Genomic DNA, 27292 nt, shown 5'->3' with positions numbered 1-27292 from the left:
TTTTCTGATATGCTTTTTTAATAATGCAGATGACTCTCAACCTCTAATCCTAGATTTCTAATCCATAGGTCTGAGATAAATACCAGCCATTTTCATTTCTAACAAGAATCCTGGTGATTGTGATGGAAGTGGTGGCCCACAGGTTGAGCTCCCTGACAATCAGGTTCTGAGTTAATGATTCTTCATGGAAAGGATTCTGGGAGACACTCTCCACAGGGATTCCTGAGGTGAGGGGAAAGGTTGGAAGAGAGAAAAGGTACACTGTGGTACCTCAGTCTTCTATGATGAATTGGAGAGCTATAATGCTTATTAGAAATGCTGGAATTGGTGTAAGAACATGGAATGCTCCAGGGAAGGAAGCTGAGTGAGAAAAAGTCAGATTTTTACCTTGGAAATGACTGGACAGAGCTCTATATTATTTTTGTTGTGCTGTGGTGCTTTTAGCCAGTATACAGGTGCGGGTAGTGATTAGATTACTGTAGTTGGAGTAAAGTTCATTTCACTACTAAGCTAATTTAAGGGATCCATATGTGTCAAACATGTAACATTCAATGTGGATTTGTCCACGTCTTTTTAATCACCCTTACATTCCAGGGGAAATAGATACCATATGTCATGCAAGTCTAGCCCAGGTGCAGAACGAAACACTGAGGATGTAGTAACTTGGCTTTGTAACAAGAGGGTGAGGTAATAATGATTCTTATAAAAAAGATGAAATTTTTGTTTTTAAATAAATTTACAGATTTGCAGGGAATTCAAACACATTTAGTTGAGACCATGTGAGGTGAAACTAGTATGTCTTCCAGGGGAAATAGCTGGGTAGTGAATTGTTCTTTTTGAGTCAAAGACTATCTACTGATAGCAGAAATCATTGAAAGATTCTGGACATTGTGAAGCTTGGGAATATCTAAGAAGCACTTAAGTTTTTAGATCTTATAATATTTCATCCTGAGTAGAGCTTTTATCCGAAATAAGGAAGTAAACTATTGAAACATCTGGCTTATTTGCAACAAAGTAATTCATATCATTGTTATTGGAGTTTATGATGTAATGATATCATTGTTATAAATATATTGGGAGAGTTCTTCAAATTATGTTATGTTGTACATTCCTTCATTAATTATGATGAAAAGGAAGAATGCTTAGATGAAGATATTTATACATACTCCATAGAGTGATGAGCCTTTGGAGTCATTTAATTCTGTCTGAGGATCAAAACTCATTGTACTTTTCAGATTCTTGGTTAAAGGCTTTTGAAAAGTCATCTGGGTCTATCAGACATTGATATACAATTTTGGCAAAATTTTAATGTTATTATAATTTGAGTAAAGTGAAAGCATATTAAAGAGTTTATTCAGTATGAAGAACATATGTTTCAATTAAAATATAGTAAAAGCTACTCATATTTATTGTTACACTGAATAATGGATTTATTTATAAAAGGTCGCTGTATGAGGGCTGGGGAGGTGGCTGAGTAGCTAAGTGGCTGAGGTGCTTACTGCTGTTGCAGAGGTCTTGAGTTCCTAACACGCATGTCAAGCACTTACAACCACATGAATCTCCAGCCCAAGGGGATTGGATTCAACACCCTGTTCAGGACTCTTTGAGAAATTACATTATGTGTACACACCTACACACAATATACATGTGGATAGATAGATAGATAGATAGATAGATAGATAGATAGATAGATAGATTGATAGATAGATACACATATGCATATACATATATATACATATACATGCACACACACACATATATATGTGAGTTTTCTTTGCATTTAATTATTTACAGTTATTTATTTGTATGTGTGTTCACACACATGTATGAACATGCACATGCATGTGTGTTCATGCTATAGCACCCTTGTGGAGGTCAGGATAACAAAGTGTAGGAATTTGTACTCTATTTTCTGTGATGTGGGTATCTGGGATTATCTCAGATAAGAAGCTATATTATCCTTTTGGAAGATATATTTTACTTTTAACTATGTGTATGTGTATGTGTGAGGTCTGTGCACATCCATTAGTTTAGGTGCCTACATAAGAAAGAGTATGTCAGAACACCTGGAGCTGAAGTTACAAGCAATAAGGACCCAGCTGATACGAATGCCAGGAACTTAACTCTAGTCTTCTCAATGTTCAGAATGCATTTTGAGCCTCGGGGTCACTCTTCTGTCCAAACTGTATTTTGAATATGTGTTTTTACTCACCAGTGGTCTTCCACCATGTATGAAGATACTGTAGTTTTTGTATTGAAAGAGCCAGTAAAAAAGTATCTGCTGTTCTCACTTGTGAGTAATTGTAAATGCAAATCTATAAGGTTCTGCTAGAGAACAGGAGCATGAAAGCAAATAAATTATCACCTTCATATAGATTTTCTTCTCTGTGCCAGTAATAATAGAAACACTTGTCCAGTGAAACTCAAGATATAATAAAGTCAGCCGACTTCTACTTACAAAATACAGCAAACTTATAGGACCATATCTGGATCTATTAAACAAGGGATTAAATATCTTTTCCCTGACAATAATAAAGGGTTTAGATGCTTTAAGAAATGAAAAAGTGAAAGCATGAACATAAAACTATAAAATTAAATTTACATTGTGAAAATGAAATTATAAACAGAAAGGCCAATATCTGACATATCAACTCAATTATATATGTATTCAAATATATAATACATATTTAAATCATCATATCATTTGGTTGAGTGCATTACCTCTAGGTGGTTTTATTTACATTTTTAAAAGCTAGAAAATTATTTGGAATTGAAATTGAAAAATCCAGTGTAACTGGCAATTTATAAGAATATCAGAAAATAGCCGGGCGGTGGTGGCAAATGCCTTTAATCCCAGCACTCGGGAGGCAGAGCAGAGGCAGGCAGATCTCTGTGAGTTCGAGGCCAGCCTGGGCTACCAAGTGAGTTCCAGGAAAGGCGCAAAGCTATGCAGAGAAACCCTGTCTCAAAAAAACAAAACAACAACAACAACAAAAAAAAATCAGAAAACTTATACACACTTATCTCATCAGAGGAGAATATCAGTTTATGACTCAAATTCAAGTAAGAACAGAGAAAATCAAATCTAGTGTGGTTAATGCAGGGTGATAGTCTTAATCCCTCCACGCTGGTTGAGAAGCTTATTTTACTTACAGATATCCCAGCTTGCCCCCAGTTACAGAGAATGGTGACAAAGGCCAACTGCTGTGTTATAATCAAAGCAAACAACAAATGAACATCAGATGATTCAGGAAAGTTATTCACAAACCCTCTGACATGACATGTAGATTCCAGGAGTACGTTTCAAAAAGTCAAAAATATAAAACAAAGCCGGGCGGTGGTGGCGCACGCCTTTAATGCCAGCACTCGGGAGGCAGAGCCAGGCAGATCTCTGTGAGTTCGAGGCCAGCCTGGACTACCAAGTGAGTTCCAGGAAAGGCGCAAAGCTACACAGAGAAACCCTGTCTCGAAAAACCAAAATAAATAAGTAAATAAATAATATATATATATGTGTATATATATACATATATATATATATATATATATAAGAAGAAAAAATGCTGAATTAAAATAGAAGAGAAAACACATCGAAATTTGTCCATTAAGTCCATCTTAAATGTTATCACATATGCTATCAAATAATGTCTAAAATAAAAAAAAGAAACGAGCAAAGGACTACAGCCTGTACAAAAGTCCTTGCAGCAAACAATTTCTTCTTTTTGGTACCAGTGTTAATATCTTAAAAATAAGCTACAGAATCCTTCAATGTACTTTTTCCAGGTCTACCTGGAGAATGCTTTAATTTTCAATGGAGTAAGGAAATTGCCCTATGAGTGGCACTTTACCTTTTCCAATTAAAAAGTGCTTAATGCCATGGCTGATTTGCTATAGATATGCATTGTATAGACAATACAGCTTAATATACAGTTGTTAATAAAATAGCAACTGTAATCTGGCTATTTGATGATGGTGGTGTTTAACAATATCTAATCAATCTGTACATACAGAGACTACATATGATATTCAAATGTAAAGACAATTACATCACATATAGTATATGATCCCATATCTCTCTCTTTTGTTTTGTGTGTATAGCTATCTCAAATGATTTTATTATAATCTCATCTATAAACAAGTTTATTTTCCTTCATTTTACTACCATGCTTTCTTAGTGAATAAGCACAAGTCTCAAGAGAGTGTTTCTTAGACAACATCTTCATCTGAGACTCCAAGGATCTAACTGTAATTTATTTTTAACATATAATTACCTAGCAACTTATTTTTCTTTCCAAGGCTATAATTTTTTTTTAGTTTAACAAGCCTCTTTTATTTTACATTCTATATCAATAGCTAATGCTACGAACGCAAGACCAGAAAAAACATATTCTAATTGACATGGAATAAAGAAATGGGGAATGGGAAAAGAAGAAATGGAAGCAGCAAAGTCATTTCTCTCTAATATTTAATTCCCAAGAGATATAAATCTTTACTGGTTCCTTTACTAATATAAACTAAAATCTATGGGAAGAATAATTTCAGAATTTTGTTCATTCTCCTATAACAGGGAAAAAAGAAAGAAAACAGAGAATTAAGGTAAAAAATGAATCTACAGGTATCTAACCTAGGCAATGCTATGGCTCTGTGTGTGGGGGTCACATGGATATGATACAGTGCACAGAATTTTGGAGCAGTAGACCTCACTACTGACATCAATATTATCAGCTAGCAGCCTTGGCCACAGTCCTGTTAGAGGGCTTTCTGTCATCCCAAAGAAATAATTTTGTGTTTAAAATAAAATAGACAAATTAGGGAAAGGCTGTCACTCTTCCAGGGCTTGTGATAAAGTACAGTGGTTAATAGTTCACAGTGGCTATCATCTGTATTATAAAAGGGAACATGAGAAAAAATATGCAATGGATAATTATATCAAACACATGATAGGTGACTAGTATATATAGAAGGATCACTGTATAGCAAACAGAACCATTCAGTACTTTCAGCTTCCTCCAAAATGAAAACTGATGTGATAAATGCTTTTCTGGAGAAAACTTCTCTAGATACATGCTCAGAATTAGCTCTAACCAGAGCAAACAGAAATAGTAAACTTATGGGAGGCTACCTGAGCATCCCAGGGTCACTGGCAAATGATTAAGGTGAGTAATTAGTAGATAAATGGTAAGCATGCAGATAATTATTGACAAACAAGTGAACAAAGATGGGATACAAATCAATACAATGACTAACAAATGGCTAATTTGCTGTCCTAATGGTATCTTTAGAAGCAAAATATTAGGGGACTTTACAGAGTTGGGTAGAAGCCCGATGCAAGGGAAACTTCCAAGTCTACAAGGATGGCCTGAGCTAAGACTCCTGGCAGCAATGAATCTATAGCCTGAACTGGCCATTCCCTGTGATGGGACTGGTTTCTACCCTGGTTGTCATCAGTGAGCCTTCATCCAGTTACTGATAGAGGCAGATTCAAAGACCAATGGCCAAACTTTGAGCCACACTTAAGGATTCCTGTTGAGAAAAGAGGGATTGTAGGAAACAGGATGGCCAGGAACATCACAGGAAAATGGACAGACACCACTAGCCTGACTCATGAGAACTCAGAGAGTGTGAACCAATAGCCAGGGAACCTGCATGGGACCAACCTAGGCTCTCTGCACATATGTGACACATGTGTAGTTTGGTCTATATGTGGGACTCCCAGAATGGAAGCAGAGATGTCCCTGGTGTTTTATTAGCTCTTGGAAACATATTCCTCATGCTGGATTGCTTTGCCCAGCTTGAATACAGGTGGAGGTGCTTGGTCTTATGGCAGCTTGATAAGCCATGCTTTGCTGAAGCCCACGGAAGGCTTGCTCCTTTCTGAGCGATTACCGAGGATGGATGGCTTGAGGTGGGGTGGGGGGAGTATGAGGAGAGGAGGGAGGAGAGGTTTCAGTCAGGATGTAAAACAAGTATCAATTTTTTAAAAAAAGGTGTTATTTCTGAAAGAAAAGTAAGAGCAATTTTGCCTGTGAAAAATTTGATACAAGATTACATTAGGTTTTTTGAAGTTAATTTTTGGTTTTAAATAATTAAGACACATATTTACAGTTCCTCTAACTAGAAAAATTAACCTTTGTACAGATTTCCTTGAGGATGAATGAAGTAGACATGGAACAAAAAGTTGGATTTACCCGCTTCAGTAGAGATTCTTAACCTCATTCATAAAAATTAAAATTTTAACTTTTGTGTGATGGTGAAAATTAAAAATAAAATACATAATTATATCTATTTTAACTACCAAAAATATGAATCTTGTGAAGTTTCTTATCCAGTTTTGCTGTTTCTTCTCTTTTTTTCCAAGGTGTGTCTTCTAATTCAATTGATTGAAGATGAAGATTCAATCCAGGGTCTGTGTAAAACTTGCAGTTGTTAAGTGGAGGGAATTGGCACTCTCTTTATTTTTTTATTTTATCTATTGTATATGTTTTTAAATAAATACATAGGCTTTGAGTTATCTGCATGTACAAATTCTCTTTTATATTGAAACCAGATGGTTCTGTGATAGTTGGGATTGTCTCCATCCTTTGGTAAATATTTCTACCATAGAAGAGAACAATATTGATCATTTGGGGATTTCATTTCGATAATAAAATTATTTGGCTGAGTATTTTGATATTTTTCTTGGTAAAAGAATTTGCTATTTATGCTCATTTGAAATAAGAAAGATACTTCTGGCAGAAGCCTTCTCTTCCCCTAGAGGCCAGGCCAGCATCCTGAACTCCAGGTAATACTGACCTCTATCCTACTTTGCCCTGCACTTACCCAGCATTATTCCAACTGACCGTCCTCTTCTCATCACCATATTCTAGCCCACACCTCTGGTGGAAGCTTTACAACGCATCAGAGGCCAGGTCAGTTTTCTGAAAACTAGGTAAGCTACCACCCACCAAACCTCCACCTTTTCCATCCACCAAAACCCCAAGTACCCCTCCTCTGCTTGCCAGTTGACGTTACCCCACACTTCTGGCTGAAGCTTCTCACTCCCCAGAGGCTAGGCCGGCATCCTGAAGCAGGCCAGCAGTTAAGACTGCCTCCCCACCCTGCCCATGCCCACCCAACAGAACTCCAACTGCTCCTCCTTTCTTTTGTCACCAAAATCCTAGCTCACACCTCTGGCAGAAGCCTCCTTTTCTACCAGGGGCCAGGCCAGAATCCTGAATCCCAGGGGCCAGGCCAACTACCTGAAAATCATGCAGAAGCCTCTTACCCCACTAGAAACTAGGACAGCATCTGAACCTCAGATCAGAGGCCACACACACTCATAGTCAGAACTTCAGCCCCTAACTTTAGTAGCAATCTGCTGCTAGCATAGAAGCCATCCAGACCATCAGAAATCCAGTCAACAATGTGGACAGAGACCCTCTACTCAACCACAGGACACAGGATCCAGAAGACCAGAGAGGAAAAAGAAAGTAAGGAAGAAAACACTCATCCAACAAAGTCAAATCCAGAAACTGGCACCTAGGCCTATAATCACTTCAAATCCAGATACCTAAACTTAAGTATAAGAACACAAATAACAATAGCCAGTGCAACATGTCACCACCTAAGCCCAACCATCCCACTATGGCAAGCCCTGAATATTCCAACACAACTCAAGCACAAGAAAATGATCTTAAAACCAACTTTATGGTGATGATAGAGGTCCTCAAAGAAAATGAAGAAAAGACAATCAAAATATTAGGGGAAATCAAAAAACCTCTTAAAGAATGTGAAGAAAGCCAAGAAAGAACAATCAAGTGAAGGAAACTATTCATGACTTGAAAAATCTAAATAGAAGTAATAAAACACAAACTGAGAAAATTCAGGAAATGGAAAAGCTAGTTATGCAAATAGGAACTACAGATGCAAGCATCACCAACAGAATTCAAGAGATGGAAGAGAGAATATCAGGTATTGAAAACACAATATATGACATAGATTCATTGATCAAAGAAAATGTTGGATCTAAAAAGTCCTAATAAAAAAACATCCGGGATATCTGGGACACCATGAAAAGCCTAAACTTAAGAATAATAGGAATAGAAGGAGAAAAATCCCGACTCAAAAGCCCAGAAATATATTAATCAAAATTATAGAAGAAAATTTCTCTAACTTAAGGAAGGACATGCCTATAAAGGTACAAGAAGCTTACAGAGCACAAAGTAGATTGGATCAGAAAAGAAAGTCCCTGTGCCACATAATAATCAAAACACTAAACATACAGAACTAAGAAAGAATATTAAATGCTGCCAAGGAAAAAGGCCAACATATAAGGGCAAAAGTGGCATATAAAGGCAGACCTATAAGAATAAAACCAACTTCTCAATGGAGACTATTGGGAATTGTCTCCCAAAAGCCAGAAGGGCCTGGCAGACACAAAGAGACAATGGATTCCAGCCCAGACTAATATACCCAGGAAAATTTTCAATTACCATAGATTAAAAAAAAACAAGATATTTCATGACAAAGTCAAATTTAAATAATATCTATTTATAAATCCAGAGCTACAGGAGGTACTAAAAGGAAAACTCTTACTCAAAGAAGTTAACTGTAACCACATAAGCACAGATTATCTCACAGCAGCCAAATCCAAAGGGAAAAACACATGTATGCATGTACACACACACACACACACACACACACACACACACACACACAAAACACATGTATGCATGTGCACACACACACACACACACACACACACACACACACACACACACACACACAAACCACCATCACCACCACCACCAAAACCACCAACAATTGTCAGTCATTAATATCTCCCAATATCAAATCAATTCACAAATAACAAGACACAGCCGAATAGAATGGATATGCAAAAAGGGTACATCCTTTTGCTTCATAAGAAATACCTCAACATCAAAGAGAAATATTACCCCAGAGTAAAGTGTTGGAAAAAGTTTTCCTGATCAAATGAACTTCCTGAGCAAGCTGGTGTAGCTATCCTAATATCTAACAGAATAGATTTCAATCCAAAATGCATCAAAAGAGATGAAGAAGGACATTTCATATTTATTAAAGAAAAAATCCACCAGGATGATGGGCTCAATTATAAACATCTGTGTCCCAAATGCAAGAGTACCACATTTGCAAAACAAACATTACTAAAGTTTAAATTACATAGTGAACCCCACACATTAATAATCGGAGATTTCAACACCCAACTCTCACCAATTGACAGAGAGTTCAGACAAATTAAAAAGAGAAATAACAGAACTAACAGACATTATAAATCAAATGGACCTAACAGATATCTACAGAACATTTCACCCAAACACAATAGAATATACCTTTTTCTTGGTACCTCATGGAACCTTCTCAAAAACTGCTAAGCAGATTCAAGAAAATTGAAATAAAACCCTGTACTCTATCAGATCACCATGGATTAAAGCTGGATATCAATAACAACAGAAACAATATTTGGGTAACAGAAACAAGAAAAAACAGAAACAAGCCTACAAACTCATGGAAACTGAACAACTCTACTAAATTACCACTGGGTCTAGGAAGAAATAAAGAAAGATATTAAGGACTTCCTAGAATTCAATGAAAATGAATGCACAACACACCCAAACTTATAGGACACAACGAAATTCATGCTAAGAGAAAAGTTCATAGCAGTTAGTGACTGCATAAAAAATTGGAGAATTATCATACCAGTGACTTAACAGGACACCAGAAATCTCTAGAAAAAAAAAAGAAGAGGCAAATACACCCAAAAGGAGTACACAGATGGAAATAATCAAAATGAGGGCTGAAATCAATAAAATAGGAACAAAGAGAAAAATACAAAGAATCAATGAAACAAAGAGCTTATTCTTTGAGATAATCAACAATATAAACAAAACATTATCCAAACTAACTAAAGGCAGAAAAAGAATATCCAAATTAATAAAATCAGAAATGAAAATGGGGACATAACAACAGACACCAAGAAAATCCAAAGAATCACTGGGTCATACTTTAAAAACCTATTCTCCACAAAATTGGGAGATCTAAAGGAAATGGACAATTTTCTTGATTATTACCACTTACCCAAGTTAAGTCAAGATCAGGTAAATAATTAAATCGATCTATAACCACCAAGGAAATAGAAGTAGTCATTAACTTTAAAAAAGCTCAGGACTATATGGTTTCAGAATTCTACTAGACCTTCAGAGAGGACCTATTACCAATATTCCTCAAATTATTCCACAAAATAGAAACAGAAGGAGCATTGCCCAAGTTAATTTTTGAGTCAATAGTCTCCCTGATACCCAAAACACACAAAGACTCAACAAAGAAAGAAAATTACAGGCTAATATACCTCATGAATATTGATGCAAAAATTATAAATAAAATACTCACAAACCAAATCCAAGAAAACATCGAAATAATCATCAACCATGATCAAGTAGGCTTCATTCCAGAGATGCATTGGTGGTTCCACATACAAAAAAATGTAAATGTAATCTACTATATAAACAAACTGAAAGGGAAAAGAAAAGCACATGATCATCTCATTTAGATGCACAAAAAGCCTTTGGCAAAATCTAATACCCCTTTATGATAAAAGTCTTGGAGAGATCAGGGATACAAAGGACATAGTTAAACAATAAAATCAATGTACAGCAGGCAGGTAGCCAAAATCAAATTAAATGGAGAGTAAATAAAAGCAATTCCACTAAAATCAGAAACAAGATAAGGTTATCCATTCTCTCTATATCTATTCAATATAGTACTTGAAGTTCTAGCTAGAGCAAAAAGACATCTAAAGGAGATCAAAGGGATTCAAATTGGAAAAGAAGTCAATATGTCAATATTTGCAGATTATGATAGTGCACACCAACAGCCCCAAAACATTTACCAGGGAACTCCTTAAGCTAATAAACACATTTAGTGAAATGGCTGGATTCAGGATTATCTGTGGAGGTTCACAGAGGTTTCCTAGTGAGATGTGAGCTTGCTTTTCCTAGCAGAGTTGCAATAGAGGATGGCTTGACCACATGCATGGTTACCAGGTGATTGGAAGGGTCTGCACTAGGCTGTGCTAGGGGGAGGTCTTTTGCTCCTTCTCTTGACATTCCTATAAAACCCCTTTTGAAGAGACAGAAGAGGCTGGTGGATATTTATCCAGGCCATTCCAAGGCTATTCTGTCTTTCTGTTTCTCTCCCCTCTATCCTTTTACCTAAATATTTCACCCTCCTCCCTCCTCAAGAGTACCCTGGGGAAAATGTGGGAGTGGGCCTCCCATAGAGAAATGAGTAGGCCTCCCATAATTATCTAAAAATAAAATATCATTAGTCATGGTAGAGACCCTTGCAACAGGCAGGCAGGCAGGCAGGTGGTCATGACTCTGGAAAAGTTGCTAAAAGCTTAATCTGATCCACAAGCAGGAAGCAAAGAGAAATACCTGGGAATGGCATGAACTTTTGAAACCTCAAACTCCATCCCCAATTGACAACCCTCTCCAATAAAGCCATACTCCTGGTTCTTCCCAAACAGTTCCACCAACTAAGGAACAAGAATCCACAATGTATATACTATACACATATTTATGTAACAACAATTAAAATATACTGAGGGTTTGGAGAAAAAAAGACAGAGGGGGATAATGTAATTATACTATAATCTCAAAAAATATAAGAGGTAGAAACTAAAGAGATGGAGAGCAATGAGGACCAGAGTATACAATGACCTCTAACCTCTACTTGAGCACATCTACCTAGACACATACATTCATAGACATACATAAACGTGTATTTCTCCATGCCTCTAAGCATTATTTCTGTAAATACAGAAATGGACATAAATTGTAATTTTTTGTATAGTAACATTTTTTTTATTTCCTAATATAATGTACTGCAAATGTACTTTACTGCCATTTTTCTTTTAATATTGATGTAATTGTCTAACAGTGATATCAGCAGAATAATGCACCATTTGTAATGACTAACATTCCACTGTATGCTAGGTTACATTTAATGAGCAAATGAAGCAATTTACCTCTTTTGTATTGTTTAAACGTTTACCTCTATACAACACTACTGTTCTGACAAATGTTAGATTCTATGAAAATTCTTACTAGGATTGAGAATAAAAGTAAAATGATGAGTATGGTTTTATTTAAATACATACTCCTGATTTAATTTCTACACTAAAATGTTGAAAGACTACTGCTTTTTCAGTAGTCTATGTCTTGTACCACTAGTTTTAAAGAGGGAGGTCTATTTCTACTTCTGAGTAGTGCTTATCTAACTGTAGAGAAGACTGTAGAGAAGATTCCTTATATTCTTCCAAGTTCTCTCTCCCTGCCCTCTCTCTCTCTCTCTCTCTCTCTCTCTCTCTCTCTCTCTCTCTCTCTCTCTCTCTCTCTCTCTCTCTCTCTCTCTCTCTCTCTCTCCAGCTCCTCTCCCTTATACTTTCTCAATTTGAATTCCCATTAGGAAAAATTAAATAAGCATATTTTGTACTCATTTTGGTGACACCTCTCTCTCTCTCTCTCTCTCTCTTGGTTTTTTTGAGATAGGGTTTCTCTGTGTAGCTTTGCGCCTTTCCTGAAACTCACTTGGTAGCCCAGGCTGGCCTCAAACTCACAGAGATCCGCCTGGCTCTGCCTCCCGAGTGCTGGGATTAAAGGCATGCACCACCACCCGGCCTCAGTTCTCTTTTTTGTTGGTTTGTTTGAGACAAATTCTTGGCATCTATCCCAGGCTAGCCTTGAATTTGGAAGGCTCATTTTTGCCTCATGAACCACTGTGATTATGTGTATTCCACCACTCTCAGTGTGGTCTTCTTTATTTTAGAGGCATTAATACTTCGCTTTATACTAATTATAAACATATTAAACTTTGTTTGCTTTTAGAGTTGTCTGGTAGTTTGTTGTATTGATTTGTTCATCTTTAACTATTTTATTTAATCATTTTCAGGAAGTCAACTCTGTGTATAGATTTCTGATAGTTCAATACTTGCTGATATATTCTATAAAAGAACATAAACTTCTCACTGTCATGTTCTAAGAGTAAAGAAGAGGTCAGAGTACCAAGGCAAACCTTCATTTAGGGCAGGAAATATAACCAAGTTAGGACAGTTTCACATTTGTTGACTGAGCATTTATTGTTCACTTCTATGCTTCAGGAACTTAGCAGATACCTCAGCCAAAGATCTGTATCTATATTTTCTTGAGTTTTAAAATACATTTTGTCAATCACAGGGATTTTTACTATGCACTACAGTTGGGTGCTTTTATTTATTCACTTATGTTTCCAGTGAATTTTGATGAATGAGAAAGAAACCTTTAAATTTAGTGTAATCACAATGACCAACAATCTCTTTTATATTGTTCTTAAAACTCCCATGCCATGGGAGTTTTACCATGTATTAGCCTAAACCTGTTACAGCTCTGCCTTTTATATGTCTGTTTATAACCTAGTTCAAGAACAACTGTGAGGAAGATTTAATGTGTAGACATAATTTTCTGCTTTCTTTCTATTGTAACTAATTTTCCAGGCGCCACTGATTGAGTAACATTTTCTTTCATCTTACATATTGTTTTCACATGTGGATCCATTTCTTAGCTTTCTGTTTCTTATATTTTCTTTGGTATTTCTGTCTACCACTAACATTTGCAAAACTGTGCAAATGGAAATTCATGTTTTCTAGTTAAGCAAATGTCCTTCATGCAAAGTCAGTCACAGATCTTTGGGTTTCAGCTTTTGTCTTGTTTTAAATTTCCAGTGTTCTTCCTACTTATTTCATTTCTTCCAAAGTGTTTAAATGGAGCTACCATCTAATAAGAGGAAAATATTCCCTAGACACCACATATTAACAAATAAAAATCCCAGTGTCAGGAATGAGTTGTTAGCTAGTGGGGTTCCTCAGATCACCAAACATTATGTGCTATTGGCATTGCTTTTGGTTTCAATATATGGCAGACAAATATATTCAGGAAAATGAATATGAATATATGTTCTATTTGTTAACTCTATTGGGTAATAGTTGGAACTAGGAAATGGAAAGATGATTCAGCATTTAAAGAACATTTACTACTTGTGCAAAGGACTCAGGTTTGGTTCTCAGTACATACATGGCCATATATAACTCCTTTTCCTACAATTCCAGGGGATCTAATGTTCTCTCCTGGCCTTTGTAGTTCTCTAAATGTGTATGGTGCACATATACTCATTCAGACACATAAAAATATTCATTTAAATAAGTAAGTAAATCTTTAAAAACTATTTGAAACAGTCACAAAAGGAAAAATTATCCATGCTGAGAAATATTTGAACAATTACATAGCAAAAGGTACACAACAGTGCTGATGATTAAATGTTAATACTGCCATTCTTACTGTTATTATTACTTCTTCCAAAAGGAAGTATTTTGGAAGGAATAAATATTGAACACTTTCCAAGGAAATTCAATTTATTTGTTTTTCAACCAAGCATTTGTTACTTGTTCTTTGTGTGCAGTGGTGATAAGGGGCATGATTGGCGGGGGGCGGGGGGGTATGGAAATAAGCATTTAATAAAAAATGGAAAGAGAACAAATAATGCAGACAAAGGGAGCAATACAAAACTGAGGATGACTACTATAGAGTATCTGAGAGTAAAAACTTCATAAATCCATTGGTCCTGGTCATAAAAGGGTCAAAGGGCATTCTAAATAGTAATTTGTGTCCTTTGATCTCAAATTCCAGAGTAAAGTATGTAAGAAATACTAAGATTTAAAAAATAAATTGTTGAGAATATCCTAGAGAAAGAAATGAGGTGCTATCTATAACATGGATGGTGACACTAGTATTAATCTATTGTGAAATTAGTGGTGCAAGTAATCACCCAGATTTTTGTCTGAAAGCTTTGGGTTCTAGAAACTATGATCCTTTTATGTCAGAAATTTAGAAATGCCTGATAATTACTGAATGTGTCTGAAAGCAGTACAGTCAGAAGAATCAATAAAACATTCTAACAATAGCAAGATGTAAACATTTATAGCCAAAACCATAGCTGTCTTTTCCAGTTAAGAGATGGGGGTCAAATAAAATTAAATATAATGAAAGGGAAACCTTGTATAGATAGTTTCCACATATGGGAAGTAGAAACAGAAGGCACTGCAGGAAAGTAATGGTTGAGAAGTATTGGTTATATGGGCTGTCAATGGAGCTTCAGTCAGAATTCACAGAAAGTTTGTGCTCCAGAGATTCCAGAAATTTCTTTGTTTATGCAAGTCTTAACTACAGCCTTATGGGATGTTACAGTGCTTAAATAAGAAACACATATCAACAAAAATGCAGCAATTTTAATGAGAGGTAATAAAAATGAATTAAAATAAAACAATCAAAGCATGATAAAGGAAAATGACGTATATATGTATTAGGTAGCCAAAGCCTAAATGTAGTATTAAAACATTTTACAACTTTGAGCATCTTGTAAGACTTGATTGAATTATAAAATTAATGGCTTATAAGCCTAATAATGAGCTAAGTAAAACATCCACAAGCACATTTAGAGCTGTTATTTCCTGATCTCTTCTGAGGATAGTCACTGGAAGAACAGCTGAACGCTATTTTAATCAACCAGAAATTAAAATGCTACATAATCATAGGTCCATTAAAATATTCAGCGAGCTTTCCAAATGTACCATTATTGCCACATTTAATTTCCAATCCAGAAAATAGTAGCCAAACATGGGGCTCAGATATGCTTGCTCATGTTTCTAAATACTTAAAGACAAAATCAGATACATTTACATATTTCAAAGAGTTCTCCCATTTTGAGGAACTAAATTTCTGTAAAATTTAGCAGTTTTCTGAGGGGAAAATTAAAATAAACTATATTACTTTTGTCTAAATTATATTTTTCTAATGTTTGAGTCATAGTTTTAGAAGTATATTGAATATTATGTCAATTGTCCATGGCTAATTTGGGGTTTGCAAACTTATCTACAAAGAATTCACCCCCCAAAAAGCAAATAAAATATATGTTAATACGACAAGCTTTAGTTGTCATACCTTGCAAAAGAGTTAAAGTATAAAAGATAAAAGAAAATACATTACATTGTTCCTAAGTTTTAATATATATCTCCAGTGGGGGGAAAACTGCATGTTTATTAATTTAATGTTAATATCAAATTGTAATTAAAGGTTAAATAAAAAATAATTAAATCACTATTACCTTTTATTACTTGAGTCAAAAATAATGGAATGAATACATTAAATAGAGTATATTCTTTTTCCTATAATTACAAGGTAATAAAGAATAATTGTGTAAATTAAAAAAAAATCAAGCTTCTCCAGGGTGTATTGTTGTGGTATATTTGTACACTGTGTGAAAATATATTGCTGTGACTGGTTTAACAAAGAGCTCAATGGGCAATATCTACGCAAGAGATATAGATGAGACTTCTGTATAGAGCAGAGGAGATGCTGCCAGCTACCACCATGAGAAACAAGATGTAAAAGTACCAGTAAGCCAAGAGCCATGTGGCAAAATATAGATTTATAGAAATTGGTTAATTTAAGATAGAAGAGCTACCTAGCAAGAAGCCTGCCATAGCCATAATTTAAAAATAATGCCAGGCAGTCATGGTGCATGCCTTTAATCTCAGCAATCAGGAGGCAGAGCAAGGTGGATCTCTGTGAGTTCAAGGCTAGCATGGTCTAAAGAGTGACATCCAGGACAGGCACCAAAACTACACAGAGAAACCCTGTCTCAAAAAAAAAAATAAAAATAAAAATAAAAATCATATAAGCCTCTGTTTGTTTACTTGTGTCTGAATGGCTGTGGGACTGCAGGTCCACGAGAGCTGGGCAGGACTCAGAGAAAAACTTCAGGTACAAATGGCACCCATGAATCTCCCTGACTTTCCTCACCCAGACCTTCTCTTATACCTGACAGACCAGGTCTCACAACCAGTGGCAGTGCATAGTGAGGCCCATCTGCCTGTACCAAAACCAACCACTAGAATCCTCCCTACCTGCCACCACCCAAATGTTCCTTTAGTGCTGCATCCAACCTCTCTAACTAGATGGACCTCCTACTTATTTTTCCTGGATCTAGCTCAATGAGTCTCCCCTACCCTCCACATTCATGCTTTCCCTAACCAGCCAGCTCTATCTCAGGTTCCAAATCACATGCCCCAGCCTAGTTTGGCTACCCACTGTCTGTTCCACAACTTGCTTCTAATCATTTGCCAACACTCATCCTATCTGCTACAATACACTGGTCCCTTATGCACCATACCCAATATCCCCACCAAGCTATATCACCCACATCCTTCTCCAAGCTCTGTGAGTTTTCCTGATATGTCCTATCCACAAATCCACCCTACCCTATATATCCAGATCAGGTTTTATATCCAATACCCCAGCCTAGTTTGCCATCCCCTGGTCTTGCCATCACAGATCTCTAGACCTCAGCGAGGACCCTCTCTACCATCTTCCAAACAACAGCCCAGCCTATGCCACATTCAACATTTTCACTTAGCCATATCTGACTTCATGCTGCAGGCTTGGACCAGGAGACACATCCTGTACAACAATGTAGTCCCTTTGTCCACTTGACACAATTCCATCCAAGCCATTTCTACTCTCTAGGCCCAACATACATGCACATCCTTTCTTCTTTCCCAACCTGCTCTGTCCATAGCAGACTCACAATTACTAAAATATTTGCAAACAGAACACATATATACATCAAAAAAAGATAATATCCACCATGGTCAAATTGGCTTTATCCATGAAATGGAGGGATAGTTCAACATATACAAGTCAATAAATGTAATAACCATAAAAATAGACTTAAAGACAAAAACAATTGGATAATTATCTCAGTAGATGCAGGAAAATGCCTTTGGTAAAATCCAAAATGACTTCATGATAATAGACATAGGGCTAGTGGGAACATACCTCAAAGTAATAAAAGCTATATATGAGAAATATGCAATCAAATACCCTAAGTAGAAAAAGTTTTGCAATCTCACTGAAGTCAGATTGAGACAGAAATATCTATGCTGTGGCCATGTTAGAGGAGCAGCAGATGGCAACTGAAGTTCAAGGCTGGCTCAAATTTCTTTAATCTCAATGCTGAAAGATGTAGTCACAGTTTTGGTATGCACCATAAGCTTAAACAAAGCCTTATCATAATTTCAGGTTAAATCAGATGATTTGATAATAGCCTTAAGATGAAAAACTCCAGAAACCAATCAGAAGGTCACAAGGACAAATAGCTTAGGTCAAAAATACAAAGTAGCTCAATAGTTGCTGGCTGATGTATTTTCTTGCTAGGGTTGGTTGATGATCAAGGGTGATGATTAATTCCTTGTACCCATTCCTGCCCTCAATCTCTTGATATATATAAAAAAAAAAACTACTGATGAGTGGGTGTGCACCCTAAGAATCTAAAGTACAGCTGACTGATTTTTTTTTAATGTATAAAAGTTGAGGTTTGTGATTCCTTTAAGACTGTATGGGGTAGATATTAGAATGAACAGCTGATTTTTAGAAGTCCATTGACCTTGAAGAATCCTTATGCAGAACAGTGATTGTTTTGCAGAAAGAGCTTCACAGCCGTCCCATAACTTTGGTCACTAGACACCTCAAGCATACTTGAGACTCTTGTATTATTAGGTATTGCACACAATGCATAATAAAGGACTAAAGTCATGTAAGCATATGAACCCCCCTTTCAATACAAGAAGTAAATTAAGATTAAGGACCTTGGTATGAGTACATACTTTGGGTAACAATCAATAAAAACATCTTTGTACAGCTGTTTGGGGTCCAGTCCAGTCTAGTTCATTCCATCAGAAGAAGCTAGACCTTCTTGCTATAACATAGACCTTAATATTTCATCTTGGAGTGTCTTTTTTCTTCAACCAACAATAAAAAATACAGAAAGAACACAGAATAGAGAATAAAGAAGAAAATCATCAAGAGAATGTGTGATTGTCTTTTTCCCTAAACCCTTCAGATAGAAAAGTCTTAGCATGCACAGATACTGTGGATTTCCCTTTGAGCCCTGTGCTGCTGGAGTCTGGCCTTCAAGGCAGCGGCATATTCACTATCCCCATTCCTTTTCTATATAGTCCACAAAGTACTGGGTGAAGACAAGACAAGGGAAAGAAATTCAAGGGATATAAGTAGGGAAAGAAGAATCAAACTATCTCTATGCAGATGACATGATACAATAATTAAAAATCACAAAAGTTCTACTAGAAAATTTCTAGAAATTATCAATAAATTCTATAGCAGGTTTCTTCTTTTGGCCCAACAACCAGTTCCCAAATCATGGCAGGGAGACTATTATTTGTTATGAATGTTTGGCCTTAGCTTAGGCTCATTTCTTGCTAGCTCTTATAACTTAGCCAGTTTCTCTTCATCTACATTTTGCCTCGGGGCTTTTTACCTTCCTTTTTGTATGTCCCATTTTCACTGCTTCTCATGCCAGGCTTCTGGCCCTGGATGTGCCCTTCTCTTTCTCCCTGTTCTCCTCCTCCTTCGTCTCTCTTCCCTAGGTTTCTCCTCCTATTTATTATCTCTGCCTGCCAGCCCTGCCTATTCCTCTCCTGCCTAGCTATTGGCCATTCAGTTTTTACTAAATCAATCAGATACCTCAGGCAGTCAAGGTGAAACAAATGCAACACATCCTTACACAATTAAACAAATGCAACACAAACAAAGGTAACACATTTTTTCATCATTAAAAAAGGCAGCAGAAATAAATGTAACATACCTTCAATATTCTGACACAAACAAATGTAAAACATCTGTGCCTAATGGCAAGGTAAAGAATCACTTTGCACAATGCAATAGCTTTACTATACCTAAACAACAATCACAGAGATAAAGAAATCACGGACACACTCTCATTTCTAATAGTCCTAATAGGACTAGAGAAAGACCTAACAAAAGAAATGAAAGACCATTATGATGAAAACTTTAAACTTCTGAATAAAGAGATAAAAAATAACTAGAAAATAGAATGACATCCTAGGTACATGGAATGGTATGATTATTGTTGTGAAAAAAAGATCACTTTACTAAAAGTTGCTACAAATTCAATTCAACTTCAATCAAAATCATCATGTCATTATTCATAGAAAAAGAAAAAAATCAATCCTAAAATAGACATGGAACCAAAAAAGACCCAGGGTAGCCAAAACAACCATGTACAAAAAGAATAATTCTGGGGTGATTACCATCACAGATCTTAAGATATATTACAGAGTCATCATAACAAAAATATTGCATGGCACAGAAACAGACACGTAGAGCAATAGAACAACATCAAAGACTCAAACATTAGCATATATAACAACAGCCATCTAATATTTGACAAAGAAGCCAATCTGGAGAAAAGAAAGCACATTTAATAAATGGTGCTGAGAAAACTAGATATACATAAGAAAAGAACAGAACTAGACTTACCTTACACAAAAAACTAATTCCAAATGTATCAAAGACCTAAACATGAAACCAGAAACATACATCAAAGCTATTAGGAAAAAAATAGGCAGTACCCTACCTGATATACATGTAGGAAAGGTCTTTCTGAATAGGACTTCATTTGCCTAAAAATTGGGATCAACAATCAACAAGTTTGATTTCATAAAAGTGAAAGTGACAGCAAAAGTGACAATCAACTAGGTGAATAGGAAGTCCACAAAATAGGAGATAATCTTTGCCATCACTACACCTGAGGGAAGATTAATATCCAGGATATAGAAAGAACTTCCTTAAAAGAGAAAATAATTAGCTAAGGAACACTGCAAAAATTTTAATCTCTAGCAAATATCTCTAGCAAATAAGGAAAGGCAAATGAAAGTAACTTTGATATTTCATCTTGCCCCAATCAGAATGGCAAAGATCAACAAAACAGCTCACAACTTCTGGAGAGGGTGTAGGGAGGAGACTCTCATTCACCACTGGTGGGTTTGCAAACTAGTATAGACACTGTGGAAATATATGTAGAGAACTTTGAAAATGCTAAAATTAAATCTACTATAGGGCCCAAATACAGGAGTCCTTGACATAGTCCCAAAGCACTTGTTAATCTACTGCATAGTAACTTGCTAAGCCATATTCATTATTGCTCTGTTCATAATAACTAAGGAATGGAAATGTCCTAATTTTCCTTCAGTGCATGAACAGATAAAGACAACTTGGTACATGCGGAATATTATTCAGATGTAACTAAAAATGAAACAATGAACTTGGCCAGTAAATAAATGCAACTAGAAAGATCACATTAAGTGAAGTAACATACTCAAAAGCATATTCTCTCTCATTAGAGGCTCCTGGGACCAAATAGTCAAATGTGAGTCCATATCTTGGAGTAACTGAAGAAATCAGGAAGGAAAAAGTAACCATTGCATTTGACTCCAAGAGCCAAAGATCACCTATCAAAACCCCAACACCATGCATGAAAAGCCATCTTTTAATCAAGTGTCACCAAGAGACTCCCAAATATACAGGTATTGCCTTGGGTGCACCTGAGAGATGGAAGGTAATTCTCTATTGCTGAATACACCAAGCACCTCTGACACAGGGCAGAGTTTCTTGTTCTGAAGATTCCATGCAAGTTTCCAATGGAGGAAAGCAACCAACAGTCCTACCCAGTTATGATACCTATGAACCACAACAACTAGCAGTGCACAATAACCACAAGGTCTTTATTCATAATATACAAAGAACTCTTAACATTTAACAACAAGTAGCCAACATTTAATACTAGGTTAAGGATCTCAACAGACAATTTACCAAGGAAGGCAAACAGATGCCAAGTAGCTATGAAAAAAAATTTTGTATGTCTACAGTGTATCCTCTAGAGAACTGCAAAGCAAAGGATCAATGCAAAGCAGATATATAACCATTAGGACACCAAAATATGAAACAATGACATCATCAAATGCTGCTAAGTTTGTAAAGTAACTCTTACTCAATCCTAGTGATAATGGGATATATGGTAGTTTTAGAAAATGTTTTACCAATTTCCAACGAAAACACAAAATAAGACAAAGTTATCCTTAACACATTTTCAGGATTTTATTAAATATTTTATGTCATTTACACCATTTAATTCCAAAAAATATTTTGTCAATTTGCAATGTATTTCTTGTTCACAAAACCTAGTAGTGTTACACATTAACATTTGGTCAAATGAATTAAAAACTTACATTCAAAATTCCCTGTGTAAATGTATATAGCAGCTTTATTTGTAATTTTTTTAAACTTAAAAACAATCAACATGTCTGCCAGTCTGTAAGTAGACAAAAAAAAAAGAACTTTGGTGTAACCAGATAATATAATATTTTTCAGCACTAAAAAAACAAGGTACAGACCTATCAAGCTGCAAAATATAAATAAAAATTAAAGGTATAATACTAAGTGAAAGAAGACATTTTGAGTGTCCATATGCTCAAAATTATAATACTAGTGTTTTAAAAGTCCTCAGTCCTTATCAAGGAAACTTCTTTGTGCAACAGAATGAGACCATTACAGAATACTACAACCAATCAACATATAGAGTTGTGGAGCTCAGCCTCAAATGATATGTCTACAACACAGCTTCTGCAACTACAGCTCAGAAATCATTGTGTAAGGGGAGTGGGCAGAAAGAATGCAAAAGCAAAGAGGAACAGAGAGCTTGCTGTGGGGTTGTGTCTCCTTTTAATGTCAGAAGCTAGATCCATAGGCTCACTAACATGACTGACTAAAAATGAGCTGAACAATGATAACAATATACATGCCACAGTGGATGGGTGAAAGTTCATAAGGCCTCACCCCTACATGAAGAACTATATGCAACTAAGGAATGTTGACAGCAAGATAAATAAGTATTCCTTGAGGAAGAGTATACCAATTGGCTTCCCAACACTACATGATCAGCACTGACAAAATATATATACAAGTATCATCATAAAATCTGAGGAAGTTGCACTTGTATATTTTGGAACACACACACACACACACACACACACACAAACACACACACACACACATCGACGTGAAAACAATGAATGGGAAATGAAGCCATAAATTTAAAAGAGAACAATGAGGGTTATATGGGAGTGTTTGAAGTGGGGAAATGGAAGAGAAAAATGATGTAATTATATTATAATCTCAAAAATAAAATAAAATATATAAATAAAAAGGTTAATTATATTGAAAATTTAGGTGAGCAGAATACAGGATTTTTTGGTCAGCAAAACTTTTTAAGGGTATTTGAATGACAGAAACTTGGTCACTATGCATATTTCATAAATATAGACTGTGAAATACCAATATAAGATCCTCCAATAAAATCTGTACTTTAGGTAATGATGTATCTATGTAAGTTAATTCATTATAAGCAGTTATATAATTCATGCATAACTCTGGTATATTCTGTTGGTAATGAAGGTATTTTGTATATGTGGAGGTAGCATAGGAGAACTCCATATACATACTGCTCAGTTTTTCTGTGAACCTAAAAACTTTAAATACATTTTAAAAAATTTTAACAAGTAGGGAAATCATTTGAAGGGACTACTATCTAATTAATACACATACAAACAACATAAACAAGCATATATACAGCAAGCATGTGGAAACATAATCAATAGCATTAGCCATTAAGAAAATACAAAGTAGAACCATACTGAAAACCTAACATTCATTAGGTAGGATTAAAATGGAAAGCAGTCCAATGCAAAAGTTATTGAAGATTTAGAACAATTGGAACTCCAGGACATTGCTTTTAGATTTGTAAAACATCACAGTGACTTTGAGAAGCAATTTAACATTTCTTGAATTTTAAGTATACTTACTACATCACCAAGCAACTCCACTGTTAGTTGAATACAAGAGAATTTTTTTTAAATCCATGCAAATAAATGCAAACCAATGTTACAATACTACCAATAAAAGCCCAAGATGACAATACACTGAGGAAAGTGAAATTTTTATATATAAAATGAAGTATTATTTGACTGTGAAATAAAGAAGCATTTATATATACTGTAACATGGGTAAACATTGAAAAGAGTAGATCACATGAAAGAAGCTAGGTTAAAAATTGAAATGGGGGGAGGGGTGGGGAGGTGGTTGCTGGAGATGGGGTAATGGATCAGCTGTTAGGATCACTGTCTGTGGATCTGTGTTCATTCTGCATCACCATGAGGCAGCTTAAGACTAATGCCAGGTTATCTAGTGTGTGCTTCTGTTCTTCCAGGGCTCTGAATGATACATGAAGGCAAAATGTACATACATACAATATAATAACATTACAATAGAGATGATACAATGTATAACATGTACCTTTCCAAGAAAAGGCAAATCTATAGACATCTGAAGTACATGATTGCTTAAACACAGGACACTAAAAATTTTTACTGGTGTTAACAGGGAATTGAAAAAGATGGTGATGAAGTCAGGGTAAAGCTGTAAAAGCAAATAACTCCAAATAACCCATTAACTTCTTGTGAATTATATAATAAAATAGTGAAACTTTGATATATGAATTGCATATCATTTAAAGATGTTTAAGACAGTGTTTGACATTTAATATAGACAAATATCTATCAGATTCACTACATTCATAAATTCATGTGTCAGTAACTAAATGAGTTTGACTCTATTTTGAGGTCTGTGGTAAAAGAAAATTGAAATAAAATATCAGGTTTTCACAAGTTCACCTTCATTGCCTATGAGGTAAGTACAGTCAGGCTAGGTTTCTGTAAATCCTCTCCTATAAGATTGCTAGGAAAAGCAGCCAAATAAGTGTTCACTTGTGTCAAACTTAGCACATTACTCTGACTTAGCACTCTATCAGATGGCTATTTCTATGCAATTTTATAATCTTTCTCTTCATTTCTTTCACGGTGAAATTGCATGATACATACTGTTCTGCTTCAGGAAGGACCATCTGTTGTATAATTATCACCAGAGGCTAGCCATTATCTCAATGTACAGAAAGCTTGAATTACAGGTAATATGAATATGTAATTCATCATGCTCATGTACTTAATTGAAAACCCAAATATGTATAAATACAGTTACATTTAATCAAGACTGCTGTGGTTTAGAAAATATATTTTCTCTCTAAGTTGAACAAATAGTTTGTAATTATGAAAACTTAGTAAGCAAGTATTTTTCAAATGGAAATTTCTTTACTTTTTAACGATTAAAGTGGGTGAGGAATTAGAAGCAGACCAATAAATTTAATAGCAATCAGAAATCATATTCACTGATACACAGTCACTAGCAAACAGGACGTTTTGTTACTGTTTAGTGATAAAAAAAAAAAAAAGAATGTTAGGTATAACAATGCCAGCAAGAGCATAGGCTGTGGTTCTCACCATAATGCCATTTTTCTCTTTATGAATAACCATAGAATCTGAATGATGTATATAAAAAATAAAGATAATTATGGCTGAGTGTATTTTCCAGCAAAACTTGCCTTCATTTTAGTATCCATACAAGAGTTTCCATATCTATTAGGGAAACTGTGTGACAATGTAAATGAATCTGTTTTATTAGGGAATCCTTCACAGAAGACACATGGGCTATGAGTTACAGAATATATAAAAAAATAACAGTGTATATTCTTCTCCATCTGCTACAAGGTCTTTTTCAGTACTACTCCTCCATTGAAATGGATTAAAAATTTTTGATTTTTTTTGTTTTTTTTTCAAGACAGGGTTTCTCTGTGTAGGTTTGGAACCCGTCCTGGAACTTGCTCTGTAGGCCAAGCTGGCCTCAAACTCACAGAGATACTCCTGCCTATGCCTCCTGAGTGCTGGGATTAAAGACGTGTGCCACCACTATCCACCACAATTTTTGATATTTTTAAAGTTAATACTTGTATGTTGTTTCGAATTCTTCTTCATATGAGCTAATGAAATCTACAATCAATCACATAAGCATGCTAAAATGACGTAATATTCCACTAGATTTAAATATTATAGAAATGCTATTTCTTAAAACATAGCAGTTTTGATTAAATATAACTTCTATTGCAGCACAGGCAGCCAATCAAGGACCACATCCTTGAAAAAAATGGAATATTACTACCTCAGAATCTATAAATTGCGCATAGTGCCTCACCTAAATGAGGGAGTTTATGAACCTCACCCAATCCATTCCAGGAGTAAATGAAGTTGGAGAGGAAAAATGGTAGTGTGGATATAGAAGAAGTTCGAGGGAAAGATATGGAGGGTGGATTTGATCAGAATACATTATATAGTCATATGAAATTCTCAAACACTACACAAACACACACACACACACACACACACACACACACACATACACACACATTTTATGTTGACAATTGCAAGCTCAAGCTACTTCCCATTTGGATATAAGTGACTTAGATATCCTGCTATCAATACTTGAAGGAATTCTCTAAATCTGGAATTCACATATGTAACCAAAAACTCACACAGCCATCTTAAATATATTTATTCTGACATATAAAGTGTCTGGTAATTTATTCTGAACTTTTGCCAATATATACAATTTTAATACCAGAATTGGGTTCATGAAAACTTTAGCAGCTGGAACTGAAGGAAATGAATACATAGATTTATATTATAGGGACACTTAGAGAGTGTGCAGAAGCTGCTGTTGTCCAGGTCATCTGAGAATTTTATTACCGTATAGTCTATCTATTTCTCATAGACAATCTGAATAAAAATGGAAATCCAAGCTGATACAGCACAAAGTGACTCCAGTGCAAACTCATGTTCTAATAGAACTAGTAATCTTATTGCAAGTTCTCTCCATCTCAATCCTGCCTTCTATTTACAGCCATATCTCTCCATCTTATAGGTATCCTTTGCATATATGGTCATTTCTCTGGATCAGGAAAAGATTGCTATCAGTTACTCTAGATAGGCTGGGTTTTATTGGACATCTTAATGCTAGGTGTTTTCACACATAAATATATACAATATACAATAAAGTATTTATTTCAGTACATGGCACATCCCTGTTCCCAACTATGTAGGTTTCCAAATGCTGTGTTTCTGATGTTTCCTTGTTGATAATGAGAGGGATACTGGACATATTGTATATTTGAACTACGTTGAAATATGTGTAGAAATGATAGCTTGAAATAACAGCTACAAATGCCTTCGTTGGTCTTTTCAAAGAAGCATGGTTATAGAATATCTACTACTTTGAAGGCTTTGGTTCAAAACTTCTGTCAAAAAGACAAACACTCCATTTTTTTTCTTGTATCTGTATATTAGATTTTAACCTTTATATGTGTTTCA

At 35.4% G+C, this 27292-nt stretch overlaps 1 long non-coding RNA gene across 2 annotated transcripts in view; it reads right to left on the bottom strand.

Moving 5' to 3' along the window:
• Positions 1 to 27292, bottom strand: part of LOC107399636 (uncharacterized) — an 88812-nt gene that overhangs the window by 6296 nt on the left and 55224 nt on the right. The gene's annotated exons all lie outside the window — the stretch shown is intronic.

This window comes from Peromyscus maniculatus, chromosome 11 (genome assembly GCF_049852395.1).
Source record: "Peromyscus maniculatus bairdii isolate BWxNUB_F1_BW_parent chromosome 11, HU_Pman_BW_mat_3.1, whole genome shotgun sequence".
Taxonomy (NCBI): Eukaryota; Metazoa; Chordata; class Mammalia; order Rodentia; family Cricetidae; genus Peromyscus; species Peromyscus maniculatus.
The sequence above is the reverse complement of the archived record's forward strand: the minus strand, read 5'-3'. Positions and strand labels throughout refer to the sequence as shown.